The 20,344-nt window shown below is 43.6% G+C and overlaps 1 protein-coding gene across 1 annotated transcript in view; it reads left to right on the forward strand.

Moving 5' to 3' along the window:
- SASH1 (SAM and SH3 domain containing 1) overlaps nucleotides 1–20,344 on the forward strand; it is a 166,784-nt gene that overhangs the window by 16,837 nt on the left and 129,603 nt on the right. The window lies entirely within an intron of this gene.

Consider the following 20,344-nt stretch of genomic DNA (forward strand, 5'->3'; position numbering starts at 1 on the left):
CTTAATCCTAATTCTTCTGAATATTTAGCATGTCCTATATTGCCTTACTGTTTTGTGTGTGTGTGTGTGTGTGTGTGTGTGTGTGTGTCTCCACTTTTAGATTGTGATTTTCCTGGGAGAGAACATCCCCTGCAATGGGCAGAACTACGTGTCCTTTGTAGGGGATGACCATATTAGTAGAGTTCTTTTAAACTTAGACTTTCAGGCTGGGCATGGTGGCTCACGCCTATAATCCCAGCACTTTGGGAGGGGGGAGGATCGCTTGAGGCCAGGAGTTTGAGACCAACCTGGGCAACACTGTGAAACCCTGTCTGTACAAAAAATTTAAAAAATTAGCCAGGCACGCTGGCAATAGTTTTTGAGCTAACTTTTAAATCTTAACTGCCCAGATCAGTCTGCTCTGTTTTCTTGACGTTTACTAGGGCATTTGATCAATTGGAAAACCTCTCTCTATGGTGCATGAGCAAATGTCTTCTAAAATAAGATGTCTGTTCACGTTACTCTCATTGCCCTTCGCGCTGTATGGCGTCCTTGTAAGATGTGGTCATTCTGTGGGAGTCCCCGGGGCTCACTGCCCCCCATGGACGGACTGTTTCAGCTGTTGGAGGGAAGGAGGTCCTAACACCAGGTCCTGGGTGGTGGCCCTAGAATCCACTGCATGGATGGGGGCAGCAGACCCCCTCAGTCCAAAAGATTGTTCAGCGTTTCATGGTGGCCTGAGAAACAAACATGACGGAGATAAAAAATCTGGAATGATTGTTAAATTGCAAAAGGGAAGAGTTTTTTCCTATGCTGAATCAATATCTTGAGTTGATATAAACAGTAACACGCATACAGTTTCTGGTACTTAAAAGGATGGTCCCAAATAATATTTAAATGAAGCTTTGTGTTTAAAAAGCTCACTGGGGGGGATAATTGTGTCAGACTTAATTAAATGACTCAAAAATCTCTATAACCTCTGCATTACTGTTCCTAAAAATAAAATACAGATAGAGGCATCTTAGGGCTTTGTTAAAAGACAATTAATTCTCTAATTTTGGTAGTTAATAATTAATACCAAGTTATTGCTTTCTATCTAGCCCACACTGGTTTTCACTGCACTCCAGTGTGTACTTGAATTTTTATTCCGTTAATATTTCCCTTTCCTAAGAAGAGCCGTAAACCACCGCTAGCGGGGAATGTGGCGATGGCTGTGCCGGCCAGGTGCTGGCTTGCTCTCCAGCCTGGCAGCGTCCCTTCTCCTGGGTTCTGTGCCTGGTGAGATGGGTGGATGCCCTGAGGCTGGGCACTGTGGCCAGTGCCTGTAGTCCCAGCTACTCTGGAGGCTGAGGCAGGAGGATCTCACGAGCTCAGGAGTTCAAGGCTGCAGTGAGCTAAGATCGCGGCACTGTGCTCTGGCCTGGGTGACAGAATGAAACCCTGTCTCAAAAAAAAAAAAAAAAAAAAAGAAAGGAAAAGGAATCCACTGGCCCAGAGATTTCCAAGGGCAAGCACAAACATGGGATGGGATGGATGGGGTTGGTGTGAGCGAAGGGTGGTGGTTGGTATCCTTTTTACTCATTCTCTTTATTTTCCTTTTCTGATTTTTAGGGCAGTGTTCTGGGTGTGTATGTATGTTCTTATGTGTGGGCATGGAGCGAGCTGGGAGAGATTGTCTCACTTCAGAGAGAAAAACTCTCATGTAGCAAATATTTATTGTGCATCTGCCACGTGCCAGGCACCCTGCTAAGTGTTGGAGAGACACCAGGCAGGGCACATGGCCCTGACCGTGTAGAAGTTAACCTCTAGCCAGGTGGACATTCGCCCTAGCTGGACTGGTTCTGGGCTGGAGACCATTCTGCGCTTTGGCTGGAGAACTCGCCTCCAGAGTGCTGTTTGTCTTTTCGTTATTTACCGTAATTATTCTTCCTGAAGCTGAAAGCTTAGGTGAGAACGCCTCGGTCCTTTCAGCAGTCCCCAGTGGAGTCAGACTGGGCACATTCTTGACTTGTAAATTCTAGTCATCCGAGCCATCGATCAGCTTGGCATTTTATTTGCACCACTGCCAAAAAATTGTGTAGCCAGAGGCCCTGCTCCGGTCTGCAGGGAAACAGAACAAAATACACTGCTCCTGTTTACATCCTCCGGCCCCGAGCCACCCATTTCTCTGTAGCCGGCAGGATTTCCTCAGGAAGCTTTCCTGGGGGAGGGTGGGCCAGGGCCAACCAGGATGTGATGACACACCCCCCTGCCCTCTGGAGCTGGCTGAGGTCAAGGCCAGATCTGTATCTGGACCTACCTGCTCCAGTCCGCCAGCTTCAAGCCCAGTTCTCCCGCCCAGATTGGGGTGGGGTCATTGGTGGGCACAGACCAGGCTCCGGCCCCCTTGCGCTGGACTCCTTGTCGCATTTTGCACTCTTGTATGCGGTGCTGGGGCACAGCGCCGGGTAGGGGGCAGCCCTCAGAAGTCTCTGGAGTCTGGGCAGCAGCAGCCGTGTCAGCATTTCAGAGTCACAGCTTTTCCCACGGGGCCCATGGGTGGGGTCCCTCAAGGCTGCGGGGTCAACTGTGAGCCCAGCTCCAGGAAGACATGGTGGAGCGAGGATGTCGCAATTTGTCTGGCCTGACCAAGCCCCTGACCATATGTTTCCTCCTGTGCGCGGTTTAGTGAATTATGCAGCTGTACGGCCTATGCATCTCAGGAGGATCGTTAACTCACAGTGAGTTTTATTTAAAAACATAATAGGGGCGGAGTTGCTTTCTGTGGAAGGCCTTGGTAGATGGCTTTATAATTTTTTAAATAAACAGTTAAGTTTAGCTCAAGTTTGTTATATACCCAACTGAGGTAAACCCGTACTTGTGGGGGCTGAAGCCAGATTTTGGAGTAGACAGACCTGGATTTGAAGCCTGGATCTGCACGTGAGGCTGGGTGTGTCTGCAGCCTCCCGGGTGTCTGTGACCTCAGTGGTGTCGTAAAACCTACACCAAGTCTTGTGTGTTTTAAGTGAAATAACATACAAGAATATCTGACACAGTATAGGTACACAGACGCTCAATAGATGTTAACGTTGCCCCTAACACTCCTCTCATCCACCTAAGACCTCCCCTCCCCACCACAAACACACACACACACACACACACACACACCCTCATTCTATTTTCTACCTCACATAGGTACAGAAATCCTCCTGGGCTCTGAATCCACAAGTGCAGGAAGTCAACAGAAGCCATTCAGCTTGTTTTACAGACTTGATCAAATGCAACAAAGGCAAATAATCCATATGATTCCTGAAGCTGCATGCTGTCTCTTAGTTTGGAAGGTACGGATCCACGCAGTTGTTAAGCTGTTAGTAAATGCCTGCCTTGTGTGACATGGTGGTGGCATTGCAAAGAGTTACAAAGGGAGAAGACACATGCATTGGCCTGGCAGAGCTAATCCCTGTTGGGGAGAATGCCTGGATGTGTGCTAGGAAAGGGGCAAGGACTACTTTGGAAGCTGAGTTGGTTTACCTGAGTCTCTGGGACTTCTAAGACTGTTTTTATCTGTAGTCATATCTGCTTCACACATTGAAACTGCTTCTACCTGGGCAAAGATGATTTCGTTATGGTGTAGGAAAATTTTTGAAGATAGTGTAAGAAGTCGGTCAGAATAGTCTAATAAATCATAAGCAATGATAGCAATTATTAATGGTAAGAGCAATCATTTCTTGAGTTCTGGGTGTCAGAGGCTGTACTGAGTCTTCTATATGGATTATCTCATTTATTTGGTGAATAATACCCGAGGCAGGTACCTCTCTCTCCAAGGCACAAAGAGATTTAATGTTACTTATGGTCAGAGCCTGAGATCTTAATCACTTCACTATACTGGCTCTTCTCTTTCCTTGACGAAAAAACCGTAAACCAAACAAACAAAACTAAACCACACAAAAAAAGCCCCCACAAAAATGGGTAAATAATTTGTTAATAACAAATAGCATTTTTCTCTTTTGTAAATGGCCATAGGGATAAGAAAGGGTAGAAGGATAGATCAAGCTATCTCTCCAGTGCCACCTTGTAGACAAATTGTTCTGTGTTCTCTTAAGCCTATCTGTACATGTTTTAAAAACAAAATTGTGGAGTATGAACGCAGTTCAGTGCAGCTCTAAGGAACAAGTAGGTGACTAACCGTCATTGGAGATTTAAAGATGGCTGGCAAGGTTTGGAATCAGAAGGGTATTTACACAGAAGTCATCTGTGGAAAGTTCTGAAACCTTAGTCCCAGCATTCCAGTCCTTGAGTTATCCCTCTGGGAACACACTGGGTTGAAATGACTTGATCTCAGGCCTTTTCTCTTTTTGTCTTTTAACAGCATCATCTTGGTTTTATCCTGTTAAATTCTCTCTCTGCTTTGGAGTTATTTAGGGTCTCCTGTTTTTTCAAAAATATGTTTTGACCTAATAAGCTATTGAAATATGTGTTTTGTATAAGAAGTGAAATTTTATCTTGAAAAACAATTTGGCGACATGTATTTATTCCCTGGTGCCTCGTGCTCGGTGGCTTCCTCCTGGTGATTTTCTTGGATGTTGCTGTCAGAACACCAGCGTCATGGAACTGCAAGTTTCAGGAACAGAGAATCCCCTGCTTCCTCTGTGTTTTACCTGATGTCGCTGGGCTAATGTGGAGGAGAAAATGAAGTGAGGTTGAAATTAATTGACTGATCTCTTTTTAGGCGTTTTATGAGTTATTTCTATGGAGACGCAAGTTGTCTCTTCTGTATTTTAGGCAGAGAGTCATGTCAAGACCCACGGCCTCTCTTGTCTGTAGGGAGGTGGGTGCAGACCTGACCTCGGTCTGGGGCCAGAGCCACGATGCCCCTTGGGTTGAGGGTGCTCCGAAGGAAGGGGAAGCAGCAACAGGAAGAGGGAATCTTCTGTCCAGCTTCCCAGCACACTTGCTTGCTGAGATCCGGGAGGAAGGCAAAGTACCCGCTGTTCGCAGTTAAATTTAATGGCCTTTTGAGAATCTTTTTTTTCCTGCATTTGTGACCCAGGTTTGCTCTTGCAGGTCAAAGGTCTTATTCTGGGATATTCATTAACAGAACCATTTCCCCCCCAAGTAGTTATTCACAGAACTTTTTCTCAAAATGTAAAATGAAGATATTGTCCAAATTTATCAGTCTAGATCATTTATGATGTGGATATATAGAATGCCTGGAGATAGTCCTTATTCATTTTTACAGAATGGAATCGTGCAAATACTTCTTTTCTGATTATGAGAAATTGTTTAAATTGCAATCACATAAGGAAGCACACCACCTCCTTACCCTGAATCCAGAAACACGAACATGTAAAAACCTGTTTGCACTGCCATGCTCTCTCACTTTCAGACTTACAGACTAGAGCCAGTTCTTTATAAGGCTTGTCTATGGAATAAAATAATTTTCCTTTGGTAGTGGCTAATTTGCAATATTATGCCTACTGCATTCGACTTTCTCACATATATAAAACTAATAAACTACATAAACATAGAAGTGCTAAGTGTTAGAACCGACACCTCTTAGGGGTTCATTTTTAATAAGCTTATGTAATTAACACCTTGAACTATATTCCATTTGTTTCTTTTGAAACCATACAAAGAGAACAGGATGGTACACATACATAAGGCACCAGCATAGTTAATATTGGCTTTTTAAATTATAATGAAGTCATAGGTGCTTTAGAAGTTAAAACTTGCTAGTTACTTTTAAGTTTGAGAACCAAAGAGTAGGTATGTTAGTTGGAAGAAATTTGAAGCATAAAGCAATACATGAATAGTTTATATTCATCTCCCACAGGCCTGAGCATAGTGCCTGGCACAGTGCTTGTTGATTGATCATTTTTTTTTCCCACTTTTTTGTTCATTCATTCCTTCATTCATTCAGTGCCTTTATATTGAAAGCCTGCTAGGCTCTGTCCCAAGCACTGAACAAAACTTAGGAAAATCTTTGCCTTCCTGGGCTTGACACTTTAGTTGGGGGAGGGAGATAATAAAAAAGATAAACAAGTAATAATGCAAACTATTTTACGTGGTGAAAAGTGATATGAATAATTATAAGGTAGAGAATGGGGTTAGAGATTGTGCATAAAGGGGAGGGAGGTTGCAATTTGAGATAGGATGTCCCTTGAGAGTATCTAAGTAATATCTGCAGGGGGTGAGGTCAGGCAATGGTGGGGAGAACTTGTTCCCTTCTGAACAGGCAGAGGGGGGCAAGTTCAAAGCCTGGGTCTGGAGTGCCACTGCAGGGTGGCCAGTGTGGCCGGACAGCGAGCAAGGGGGGATGCCCAGTGTGATGAGACTTTTAGGCCACTCTTGGGACTGGTCGCCTTTATTCTGAAGGAAATGGGAATCTGAGTAAGGTTGTTGAGCTGAGGGACATGATCTAACTCAGGTTCTAACAGGGTCTCTCTAATGTCTGTGTTTCGAGGGTGCTGGAGGGTGCAAGGAGGGAGCCCACTGTGTGACTTCTCAGTATAAAATTCAAATCCAGTTGGGGAATTGCTGTGCTCTGTGGTTCTTATCCCAACAGAATCAGCACTTTTTTTTTTTTTTAAGCTAGGCGTCTTGATAGTACATTTAATTTTCCTTGTAGGGTTTGCCCTAGAGTGTGGCAAACAATTAAAAGAAAAATATTTGTCCTAGCCACATCCCACAGAAGAAAGTGAAATTGCCCTTTTTTATAGGGCAATTGAGAAGCATAAAAAGTTTGGGTAGGTGGCAGGCATGTTTTAACTAGTTCATTTCTTCTTATGAAATTGTTTCGTTGGAAATTCAAGAACATGAATGGGAAAGAGGGGAGTATGTCCAAGCAATCATTGACCAGTAAAACTGTTAATCAAGATTTGACTGTTGAGTTGATAAAAATGTTAATTCTTCTGTGAAATGAATTGTTCTTTCAAAAAAGTATACATTAGACATCTAAACATTAGATGTCAATGAAAAAGCCAGTGACAATATTAGTAAATTCTCAGCTCCTGTGGTACAAAGCAAATACTCTCAACTTCCAAGATGCTTTTATTTTTTAAAATAAATGTTATTGTGTTTATTTGAGGTTTACAACTTGATGTTATGGGATACATATAGATACCTACAGACACATTTCGGTAGTGCAATAGTTCCTATAGTGAAGCAGATTAACATATCTGTTGTCTTACATGATTCCTTTTTTTGGTGCGTGACAAGAGCAGCTAAAATCTGCTTATTTCACAACAATCTAATATAATACAATTTTATTAACTTCCAAGGTGTTTTTAATCTATGAGTAAGAACAGATCCATGTGCTTGGATGCTTTTTCAGAGCACTTTCACATTATATTCTTGGCAAAAGTAAAAGTCTTCTGTGATGAAAATTGAGATCATCTTGAGGGGAAGTGATGTAGTTAGGAAAGAACTTTTCTCTCTGAAGGAACTGAAATGAAAGAATGGCTATCATGTCATATATAATATTTTATATAGTTACACGTGTAGATGGTTGTATAGATGGACAGATACATACATATAGGTGTAGATAATACTCACGTACGTGTCTGCAACAAGAACAATAATTTTGTTGGGCTGGTATTCTCTAAATCTCATTTTTCCTATATGTTACAGATCAGGATGTGATATAAGAGAAAACCAACAGATTGCCCCTCCACCTGACACTCAAAAGCAGGCCCTCGACTCCCTAAGTGGAATCCTCGGTGCAGTAATTGCTGTAGTGAGACTGGCCCAGCGACCAGGGCGTGCTCAGAAGAGCAGATGCCAGAAGCTAAATCATGAAGCAGGCGTGGGGAGGGTTAGGCGTGGAATGAAGAGTTGTTTTGGGATTGCTTGGCATTTTTCCAGGGCAATGGGTAAATTGATTTCTGACTTCGGAAAGATACCACCCAAGTGGTATCTAAAGGGCTCTAAAATAGTTTACAGTAAATAGACACAAGCAGGTTTCCCTTCAGCCTCTGGACAGGCCTTATTGTAGTCACACATTACCACAAAGGGAATGAGCATGTTTTCTGTGATCACAGCATTGCTGTTGTATATTTGTTTTCTTACAACGTCGGATCCAGTGGTGGGAACTTGTGGCACTCCAAGTGTGTCTTCCTGTGGTCTCCCTGATGGGAACGGAATGTTGAGCATTCACCACATGAGTTCCGGGATATTCAGTGCTTTTCTATACAGTCTATATTTTTTCTTTTTCTTTTTTTTCAGACAGGGTCTTGCTTTGTTGTTTGGGCTAGAGTGCACTGGTGTCATCATAGCTCACTGCAACCTCAAACTCCTGGGCTCAAGCGATCCTCCTGCCTCAGCCTCCCAAGGAGCTGGGACTACAGGTGTGCACCACCATGCCTGGCTAATTTTTAATGTTTTTTGTAGAGAAAGGGTCTTGCTGTGTTACCCCGGGTGGTCTTGAATTCCTGGTCTCAAGTGATCCTCCCACCTCAGCCTCCCAAAGTGCTAGGATTATAGGTGTGAGCCACCACACCTGGCCCTTTATAGTCTATCTTTGTTTCAAAATTGTAATTGCTTTTTTCTGTCACGATATGAGAAGACTGCGAGACTTTTGTGACTTTAATTATGCCCATTGCACCAAGGAACTTTCCTTTCATTCTTTTTGGTATAAGAAACGTCTTTGGATTCCAACAAGGTCTATGACCTGTAACATGTTTAGAATTTTCAGCAATAAGTGGAAATAATTAGAAATCAATGTTTCCTGTACTTTGATTTGGGAGGCTTGGTTTCTTGTCTTCTGAGACAACTCACTGAAAACTCCATGGTCTTCAGTTACTATTTATTCATTTTTAAAATAAAGTTACCAAAGAGGATCATATTTAGAGCCCTTCCCTGTATTGAAGTTCTAGGTCTTTGTGTTTACAAAAAATTGGAATTCTGTGCCTCTCCTGTGACATAACCTGGTTCCATCAAATAATAGAGGAAATTTTTGCCTTCCTGTTTGGAGGAGTGATGATTTCCATTTCATGGGTGCTTATTGAGTGCTGGATGATCTGCTAAGAGGTTACAGGTATCATTTTATTTAATCCTATTACTACCAGTGGGGCAGCTGTTATGTTATTGCTATTTTACAGATGAAGAAAATGAGGTTGTGCAAGGTTAAGTACCTTACTCTGGGTCACCAGCTCATAAGTGGCAGAGCAGGGTTCAGATGCAAGACTTTCTGATCCCTTGGCGGGAGCTCTCACGATTCTTCCTCACACAGGCCAGACTGACTCTGGGAAGCGTCTCTCTCCGTGTTTGATTTCGGCCAGAGCCTCTTTTAGAGGAATAATATCCCAGTGAATTTTGACCCTGTCTGCACCGTTGAAAAGCCACAGCCTTTTCTATGACAGAAGGGAGAAGGGGTCTCCTGCCGGGGATCACAGAGGCAGATACCGTGGCAGTGGTTTTCTTAGGGTCACTATATTGGTGTCAGCAGTGTTAATAATTCACAGCTGGACAGAAATATAATAAGACAGAGCTTGCCAAGGTCTGGGTGAGCTTCCTGGATGAAATCCCCGTTTGTTAGGGGGGTTTCTCGCTGGTAAGGGCCAAGGAGCTATCAATTCACAGGTGCCAACGGAGTGTTTTAAGAAGTTTTTATGTGAATTGCAAAGTTAATGAAAGCAGACCACTGCCTTCAAAATCTCTGTGGTTTGGTTGTCACTGAAGTGTACGTCAGGGAGTTTAGTGCTCTATTTAAAGCAAGGAGCTTGGGCTCTATCTCCCTGCTTAAATATCCTTCTGTGGCCATTGAATTCATGAGGAATCCCCAAATCTGGGTTCCTTCCTATCTCCCCAGTCCCCTGTCCTGCCACACCTCTGTACTTTGGCTCTTTATCCACCAGGATAGCTTTTCTTCGTGGAACAGGTTAGGCTATCTCCTGACTCCAGGATTACATTTGTTGTCCCTGCTGCCTGAAGCCATACCTCCCACCCCTATCTCCCGGTTCTTCATTTGTTATTGTTTCTAAGGACATACTTTGTGTTTCAGGGTCTCACTTATTTGGCTATATTACTGTTAGTGGGGACAGGAACGGTGAGTAAGAGCTCATCAGTATATGTAAAAATGCTATTTTAATGGGCAGTCTGTCTATTCATAGTTGCTGAATGAATTTTAGGGCACTCTCAGGAAGGCAGAGATCAGCTCCAATGCCTTCCATCCATCCATCCATCCATCCATCTAACCATCCATTCATCCAACCTTCCATCCATCCATCCATCCATCCATCCATCCTTCCTTCCTTCCACCCATCCATCTAACCATCCATTCATCCAACCTTCCTTCCATCCATCCATCCAACCATCCATTCATCCAACCTTCCATCCATCCATCCATCCATCCATCCATCCATCCATCCATCCATCCTTCCTTCCTTCCTTCCATCCATCCATCCAACCATCCATTCATCCAACCTTCCATCCATCCATCCATCCATCCATCTAACCATCCATTCATCCAGCCTTCCATCCATCCATCCATCCATCCATCCATCCATCCATCCATCCTTCCTTCCTTCCATCCATCCATCTAACCATCCATTCATCCAACCTTCCTTCCATCCATCCATCCTTCCTTCCATCCATCCAACCTTCCTTCCATCCATCCATCCTTCCATCCATCCATCCATCCATCCATCTAACCATCCATTCATCCAACCTTCCTTCCATCCATCCTTTCATCCATCCATCCATCTAACCACCCATTCATCCAACCTTCCTTGCATCCATCCATCCTTCCATCCATCCATCCATACATCCATCCATCCATCCTCCTATCCATCCATCGATCTGTCCATCCATCTATCCATTTGTTTGATGGATATTTCTTAGGTAACTGCTAAGTGTCTGGAGTTGCGATGATGGTAGGTACTGAGGTTGCAGAAATGAATAAGACCCAGCACTGGCTTTCAAAGACTCTGTCTCCTGGTGACAACAAACACATAAACAAATAAGCTACCTTTTATAATAAAATTTTATAATGAGAAATTTTCATTGTGTACAAAGGTAGAGAGAATATGTTCAAGAGTTCCTCTATTTTGTCAGCCGCTGCAGTTTTCCATCACTGCTGATCTTGTTTCATCTCTGTCTGCACTCATTACCCCCCCATTCAGGTTTTTCAAGGAAATCCCAAGCGTCATGTCAAGTCATTTGTATGTGAGATGGGAAATGTGTGATTTACATCAATGCAGAAGGGCACATGCCATGCAAAGACCATTTTTTTAGATATTACCTGTCAGTTCTTAAAATGTGGAATTTTGGCAATGGTTACTAAGAAACTGTTTAATCAACTTTGTGAATGGTTACAGCTGGTGCCTACTGTCAGTCCATCTGGACTTCCGTGTCTCACTTAAAGGAAATCAGAGTTAAGTTCAGTCTGACTCCATGTATGGGTCACACCTTGTGGTTCTCTGCTCAAGCTATGGCAGAATTTAATTCTCATAAAACACAACACACTGCAATATTATACATCATCTAACCAAGTTGCTAGAAATTTTAGGATTGTTCTGAGATTAATATATTCATTTCCAAAATTCTAGTAATATCACTGTCAGATTTTGATTGGTCAAATGCTTGAAAATGCCCACATCCTCAGGTTTGTGTGCCAAAGGCAACTAGAGAAAACTCAAAGTGTGATTCATACTCATCAAAATCTGTGAATCTGTTCTAAAATTGTGACTTCATTCCCACCCAATTAGCTCTGCTATTCTTTCCAAATCTGATTCTATTAAGCTCAGGGCAGTTTAGAAATGGAAAATGAGTTCAGTCTAAAAATTGCCATCTGCTAAATCCAAATGTCCATATTTGTCTGACTCAATAAATAAATGATCAATGTACACATTCTTCTCTTTGCATTTTCAAGTTCTCAAGGTTCCTGTGCAACACTCTTTGGAGCCACTGATCACCAGTAGACTGGATTTTTCAGAGCTTTTAGTTCCGAAGAGATCTTATATTAAGTAAACAGCTTAATAAATCCCTTCAAATTCTCATGACTTAACCATATGACTGCATTAAAATAAGCTAATGACTAATTTTGCTCTGTCTAGTAATAATAAAAATTCATGTTTCTTGATTTTATATTGTATACTTAGCACCTAGCACAGCACCAGAAACATAGTAGATGTTCAGTAAATATTATTTGAATTAATGAAATAACCTATAAATTGTTGATAGAAGGCCACAAACACAAGCAAATTTTATAGCCTTCATCACTTTCTTCATCGCACCTGATAATCAACGTGATGTGCAGAGGTGTGAGGGATGTGGGGGAGGCCTTTTCTGTGACCATGGATTATAGCTATGGCCATAATCTCCATGGCCAGGAAACTGAGTTTGTTCAAATTCCTTCCCAGCTGGTAATTAGGGATTACTAGTTCATGCATAAAATTTTGGTAATAACGTTTTTGCTAAAAATCTCAAGGCTTTCAAATCCCAGGGTTAAGAAGGCTGCATTGGGCCTGATGGAAATACATGAGAGGAAAAGATGTTTTTCATTCCATCCTACCACAGATGACATTTCCCCAGGAGAGCAGAGAGTATAAGAAGAGAACAGTGCAGAGCACCCGGGAAGCGTCCGTGTTTAAGGGTGAGCTGAGGAGGAGGGCTTGAGAGTGACCAGGAGACCCGGAGGAAGTGAGGTTCTAAAATAGAGAAAGTGGGAGAACCCCCAGGGCTGCAGCCTGGGAGGTGATCTCCATCAGTGACTTTGAAACTTTTGCCACAGATTCACTGGAAGGAATATATTTGACATTGTGATCCAGTACAGTGATTCATATACACAACTTCAGGAGATGGGCTCCAACATTTTCCATTCTGTTCTGTGCTCCTCTATGCTGTGCCACATTGTGCAGTAGCATTTAATCAAATGTTGGTCTCAAATGTCTAAATCCATCTTAAGACCCTGTGGTGGCTTGTGCTTTGTTAACCCTTCCCAATGTGTTTGTGGGTTAGGGACAGCCACAAAAGATACCTTATGTGAGATATGGAGGCTGGCAGTGAATCAGCAGCAGCCATGTTTTTTAGACCCTGAAGGTTGGCAGAGGACGCCAGGCAGCTCACACATGGTGTCACTGATCTGCTAGCTCACCTTGTTGGCATGAGGCAGCACGGGGACCCACAGCACCCCCAGGACATGCCAGGTCTCCTCCTATTCCTAGTCCTTTTCCTAGGTGTGCAGGTCCATTGTGAAGAGCACAACCTTCTCTTGTGGATCACCGGTGGCACCACGGTTGGAGTTGTTGAGAAACAGAGGTGGATTCAAGTTGTCTTCATGGTTCCAGTGTCCTCGTGGGCTCTGTTTTGTCCTTGTTCTCATTCACATCTAACTTCCTAAATGCCTGCCTGTCTGACCTAGGGTGACTTCACGTCAGTACTAGAGGTGGAGGCAGCAGCCTGTATGGGCTGTTTGACCAGCTCCCATGTCACCTGTAGCAGTTGGGCTTCTCTGGTCCAACCTTGACCTGTTCAACTCCTACTGGGTCATGCTCTGCAGGGTGAATAGCACTGCAGTTGCTTATCCATTTGGGAATAGGAAGGAACTTCAAACTCTTTTTTTTTTTTTTTTTTTTTTTTTGAGACAGAGTCTCACTTTGTTGCCCGGGCTAGAGTGAGTGCCGTGGCGTCAGCCTAGCTCACAGCAACCTCAAACTCCTGGGCTTAAGCGATCCTACTGCCTCAGCCTCCCGAGTAGCTGGGACTACAGGCATGCGCCACCATGCCCGGCTAATTTTTTCTATATATATTTTTAGTTGTCCAGATAATTTATTTCTATTTTTAGTAGAGACGGGGTCTCGCTCTCGCTCAGGCTGGTCTCGAACTCCTGAGCCCAAACGATCCGCCCGCCTCGGCCTCCCAGAGTGCTAGGATTACAGGCGTGAGCCACCGCGCCCAGCCCAAACTCTTTATTTATACCTGTTTTTATCTCACTTAAAATGCCTATTTTTGCTTATATTTTAACATAATTATAGTTATAAATAAAATTGATATTATTGTTTATAGTTTAACACAGATAGATATAATGTATATTCATAAATAAACGTACATATACTGAGGAGGTTCTATGCCCCAATTGTTGTCCTGATATATTTTCCCCAGACGTTTGGAGACCACTGCTCTAGAAAAGGGAGCTGAGAGAGTTCTGGAAAGGGCGGTGTGGTCAATCCTGCCTTCTGGGAGGCCATTCATTCCCTAGGAGGGGATTTGTGTTAACTGGGACCCACTTATGTCCAGTGGTGACACCATGGCCATATTTGCCAAAGCAAGAATCAGACATTGCACTGGCAAATTCTGCGTGTTTTTGGAGAGAGGGGAGTGGAACGTATGAAATCAGCCCTGCTTCAGCCACCTGCCATGTGGGTGGGCCCCCAGGGCCCTCACTCGCCTTCAGCATGATCTAATGCGTCCCGTTAGTGTATGTTTTTAGTTGCTACATGTTAAAAACTTTTTCCTGAGACAAACTGGATTCCAGCTTAAACCATCTGTAGAAACACTGGGAGTTATAACTCAGAACAATATTTGAGATCAGTTACTCAATGAATTTCTCCAGAATGACACGGCAAGGTGGGATGATAGAGCCAGTGCCAACAGTGACGTTGCACATTGCATGGATTCAGTGAGGCTGAACAAGGTATGTAAAACACATTGTGAAGTCACTCAAGAAACTAGTTAGGCTTCATTGTATTGCAGTGATTTCATTTAGTGGATTTGGCTTGGAGGGAATATAGATGAAGATATATATATATATAATCTCCATCCATCCCTCTCCGGAAGAACAGGGGTAACAGAATTTATATTACACAAAATATATCATATATGTACTTCTTGTTGTGGATAGAAAAGGTAGAGAAACAGTAAATGAGTCAGGAGTCTGTTCTTTCTTCGCCTCAACTCTGGGGAGTTAGAACAACACATTTGAGTTTCCTCTTGGGGCTCTGCCTTTATAGATACATGAAATAGGAGGACCACAAGTTCATTTGCACAATTTGCATATAGTCTGCAGGAGACAGATTACGTTGTATCTCCTGGTATTTTCACAGAGTTTTTTTTTTTTTTTTTTTTCTTTTTTACCCCATTAAGTCTGTCAACATATATATTCTAAACCATAAATGACATCTGGGGAAAGAACAGGAAAAATAACAAAGGTAATGATACAGAAGCCTTCTGTTTTTATAGTCATTTTAGTTCTTGAATTTTCCAGAGACAGAAGTGCATTGGGATAAATATCAGGAATACTGTTAAGCAAATTGAGAGAACAATGCTCAGTTTCTTTTCTCCTTAATTGCAAAAACAGTCACCCCAGTCGGAACTGTTGGATACAATGCCCTTATCGCTATATTTGTATGTTGGTTGTTTGAAAGATGAGTGTTCGAGATCTGTGTGCTCTGTGGCTTTGGGGGAAGGTTACACAAGTTTGTCTTCCATTGAGCTGACACTGGTAGTGGGACCACAGATTAAGTCTGGACCAAGTGAAACGGACAGTTGAACAGACAGATGCCTGGTTCTATAATACCAAAAGGAAAGAGAACTTGAAACCACATGCATCTTTTTTCTTGTTTTTGTAGACAGGGATGCGAAAATTCTTATAGAAAGATAATACAAAATTTCACAATTTACTTAAAAAAATTCTTTTGAGGAAATAAAGTTTTCCCCTTTTGCTCAACTTGAACTAATGTTTAAGCCTAATGCCCGAGAACCGAAGGGGAAAAATAAGGAAGAAGTGAAACAGATGAGGCCAATAATAAACTGTAGGCCAGAACTTTTTGAACACTTTAAAAGAAAAGAAAACATTTCAAAAGGAATCTGTTTTAGTGTTTTAATAGTGATATTTATTATAATGAATCTAAAGTCTTCATTAGAGATGATGTAAAGTCTTGTTATGGTTAGAAGTTTACTTTGCAGCATCAATGCCTCTTGACCTTAGCATTGTGAGGTGTTGAGTCAGACACAGACTTAACATTCTTGAAAAGAAAGATGCACAAGTGCGATGCTATTGAAACATCAGCTGCATGATTTAGATTTCCTACAGACTCATGTTGCAAATATTTTTAGTAAAATTAAATATTTTCACTGAGTCTGTGAAAAATATCTCACTGAGGTCTGTAGCTACCTCAAATAAGAACAAGTTGGATAAAAAGGATGCAAAAGTTGTCAGATAGTCCTGAAAGAGGATGGACTTTTTTAAAACGGTCACTTTATTGAGGTGTAATTGACATGTACAAAGCTGTGCGTATTTAATGTCTACAGCTCAGAGTTGGGGGTAAGCATACCCTGGCCAAACCAGCACTGCCATAAACACATTCATCGCTTCCCAAAGTTTTCCTCCCACACCGATTATCATTATTATTATTTGTTTTTTAAGAGCCTGGGTTTTGAGTGGATAAAGAGAATCCTCAGCTAGTTTGTTGGTTCCACTTGATTGGGCTGTAAAAGATTCTCTTTGGGGGGAATGTCAGACAAGGCCTACTTCTAAAAAATACACATTCTTTTATACTTTTGCCTTTCTCAGCATTTGAGTCATGAAGACTGATGAAAGTGGTAATTATGGGGACTTACTGCACATCTGGAAAGCGATTTGGGAAAATGTAAAGGCAGCTATGCCACCCTGTTCTAAATTATTATCTGGAGTGAACAGCGGCTATTACAGCATATTACAGGGTGTGAAATGTTGGCTTTCTTTGGCCAGAGTTGAGTCAACAGCTGCTTTCTTCCTCATGAGCAACAGATATATCTTTCAGGTCTCCAAATAATTTGGGGGGAGTTTTAAGTGATTGGAAGTGGGATAGAGAATTTCACTAGTAAGAAAAAAAAAGTTTGATCAGTAGCTTGCAAACTTTATAACAGAAGAATTGGCTTTGAAGATGCTTGTGATATTGTGAAATTTGTATTTGGTCTTAACCTTGTTTACTGGCAAAACAAGTTGGAATCTCTAAAGTGACCTGTCTTTTTGTATGCTAAAGACTTGACTGATGGCTAGCCACCCCTAGGTAGCTTCAGGATGGGGGCTGGTCGCAGGAAAGACTCTGGCAGGATTACTGGTTGGGAGTTTCAGCTCTACCCCTCAACCTCCAGGGAGGGGGAGAGGGGCTGAAGGTTGAGCCAGTCACCAATGGCCTTTGATTTAATCAGTCATGCCTACATGATAAAGCTTCCCTAAAAACCCAAAGACTGGGTACTGAGCTGAATACTTGGAGGTTTCTGGAGGGTGGCAAGTCTCGAGAGGGCAGGGGAGATGTGAGCCGCTTCCCCCATACCTTGCCCTATGCATGTCTTCATCTGGTGTTCATCGGTATCCTTTGTAATAACCTTTATTATTAACCGGTAAATGTAAGTACAGTGTTTCCCTGAGTTCTGTGAGCTGCTTTAACAAATTAATCAGACCCAAGGAGGGGACTGCGGGAACCCCACTTTGTAGCTGGTAAAACAACCTGGAGCTTGCTATTGGTGTCGGAAGTGGAGGGCAATTTTGGGGGACGGCGCCCTCTCCCTGTGGGATCGGACGCAGTCTCCAGGGCGATAGAATTGAAGTAGAGAACCGCCAGCTGGTGTCCGCTGCAGAACTGATTGCTTGGTTGGTGTGGGGGGCGAAACCCACACACATCTGGTTGGTGTCAGAAGTGATCTGTGTTATAAGAGTATAGGAGAAACTGAGTTTGTTTTTTCCTGGATCATCAGAATGTTGTTAGGATATATGAGAAAAGAGAGAAAAAGGGGGAAAAGTAGTTTGAACAAAGCTATATAAATATTTGTCTTCTAATTTTTTTCTGCTGGCTTTGATTAGTCCAAGAAAACAGTCTGCTGTGATAGGTCTGACAGTTCCCAAACATGAAAGCTGGTTACTATTGACAGAAACCAGAACTCCACGTTGGACACCGCGGCGTGGGGCTCTGTGTGTAAGAGAGTGATTGGTTTCCATTCCAGAACAGCAAGCCCACGGGGAGGTGTGTGGCTGTAACCCTCTTAACAAGTTCACTTGGGTATTAGAAGACCAGGACGTTTGTTCTAGTTGGTCAAAGGCGGCAGGTGTCTTTCATTTCCTGGATGGATGAAGGCAGAAGTCTCTGGATGAGGATAACAGCAACTTTGAAGAGCCCAGGATCTCCCAGGGGCATGGGCCGTGGTGGGGATTGGGTCTATAACTCATGAAAAGTTGCTACCCTTTGCCCTCAAAGTCACACTGAGAAGGGTGCGCCTTTGAATTTTATTCCTAATATATGCTAGGGAGAGCTGTGAGAATGGGGATGGTGAGGACTTTGTTTCTTTGAAGTGTAAGCAAACATCCCTAGTTTAATGGGGTGGGTGCCCTGATGCTAAAGGTGGCCCAGTTCCCTTTGTCCTGGGGACTGCCCAGGTGCTTCCTTGCGTGGCCCAGGCAGCCGTGGAATCGAGCCCTTGCCTCCCTGGGGCTGGCGCTTTGCTCTCCTAGTCGTGGCTGTTAGTAGCTGGTGGTCAGAACAGATGAGCCCATGGGAGCTGCTCTTCTGCCCTCCTCCTCTCCTAGCTTCTTCTAGTAGTTTCCCTCAGTTCCCTGTGTGTGTGTGTGCTGATGGGGGTTGGGGGGCCCTGCCTTGCGCTGCTGGAGGAGGCTGCCTGTGGCTGTCTGGCTCTTCTCTGGCCCCCTCAGTCCACAGGCCTTCACTGGGCTGGAAATGGGGACCCCAGATGAGGGGACCGAGAGCCAGGCTGGTACGTTTCGGGTTTATTTTGCAGGGTGGGTGAAGGGCGTGGCGTGGAAGGCTCTCAGCGGAGGGAGACACGGTCAGATCTCTGCTTAGCAAGATCACTTTGGTGGCAGATTGGGCCAGGTGGGGAAGGAGACGGAAAACCAGTTGGGAGGTTGTGATTGTTTGTGCTGTGGCCCAGGGGGCATGTGTTGTTGAGTTGCAACGAGTCAGGGCAGTCCTCAGGATTATAATTTGATTTATCACTGCATATTGCAGGAACCCCACCTTCAGCTGTTCTGGCCTGGCTCCCTCTCCGCCCAAGAGAGATTCTTTCTGTTTTGAGGCAGTTGCCTTTCCTGGAGGCAGTAAAGCAAAGACGGGAGGCCGCTGTGCATGGCCTCAGAGGGTCGGCAGCAGATTTCCATCCTGACTGATGTCATTGCTGTCCTGGACATGTGACCATCCACATTTTGAGGAGGGAGGGCTCCCACCCTGGCTGCTGTGGGTCTGTGGGTCTAGCCAGTCATCTCAGACAGACAGACCGACTGTAGAGAGGTCTTTTGCTCAAACATGTTCAAATGTTCAAAGATCTTCCTGGCCTCGGAAGAGCCCTTGTTGTCCCTAGGTCTGTACGAGGAACTTTGAAGCAGTTTCCTCAAATGTAGCACATGTTACTGGTGGGAAAGGAAGGAGCGTTTCTAAAAAAATCATTTCTTTCGATTTCTGTTTCTCCTCTTCCTTAGTTCTGTAAAATCAGTGAATGCAGAAGTCGGGTAGGGCTGGTCCTCACTCTGCCTGACCGGGCGTTAGGTCTTGAGCAGAAAGGCTTTGGGAGAAACCTGACTCCCAAGCCCTGTCTGCACCTACACCCGCTCTGCAGGAGCGGGCCTGTGTTGCCGTGGGTGGTGCACCTGCATTAAATAGCCGCAGGGGCTGGCAAGCAGTCTGTAAAACGGAAAATATGCGTGCAACTTTGTGTTGTCTGAAAGTTGTATTTTCCTCGGTTGTCTTGGTCAAGTTATCTATTCGTGCCAAAGAGTAACATATTGGGAGGTAAAAAGGAGCCCAGGAGAGGGGATGTCTTTCTGCACGAATGAATTGGTGGAAGAAGTGGCACAGCTTACACAGGGACGCAGCATCCGTCTCCTCCATGTAGGTGCTCAGACGTGCATCTAGGACTCCCCTCAGCTAAAGGAAGGCTGCAGTATGAAACATGGGCTTCTAGTGCATGTTACACCACAATAAGTTTTGAGCACTTACTAGGTGCCAGGCAGAACATATGAGCAGGGTAAGGTCTCAGTGCTCCCCATGTGATGTGGGTGCTGTGACCATTCCAGTGTTCCTGAGCACTGAAGAAACAGGCCCCAGGCCAGTGAACCAGTACAAGGCAGCAGAGCTGGGTGTAAACTCGGAGAATGGGCTCCAGAGCAACGACTTGGGCACTTGTCTTGGTGAAGAGACAAGTGACATGTTTACTTATTTATTTAGGTGATTTGTAGCATGTACTCTTGCACCTGTACTTGGAATGATTAATAAATAAGTCTAATGAATAATATGAATATTAATGACTAGAATAATGAATAATGAATACAAATGAACATAAATGACAAAAAGATTTTCTACTTTTGTAAGAGCTTACAAGATGATGTTTGGTAAGCTATGTCTGAGATGTAACATTTCTCCCCATTGGTTTCTGAATTCTCAGGCTCCAGTTAGAATTT

The sequence above is a fragment of the Lemur catta genome, chromosome 2 (assembly GCF_020740605.2).
Source record: "Lemur catta isolate mLemCat1 chromosome 2, mLemCat1.pri, whole genome shotgun sequence".
Lineage (NCBI taxonomy): Eukaryota > Metazoa > Chordata > Mammalia > Primates > Lemuridae > Lemur > Lemur catta.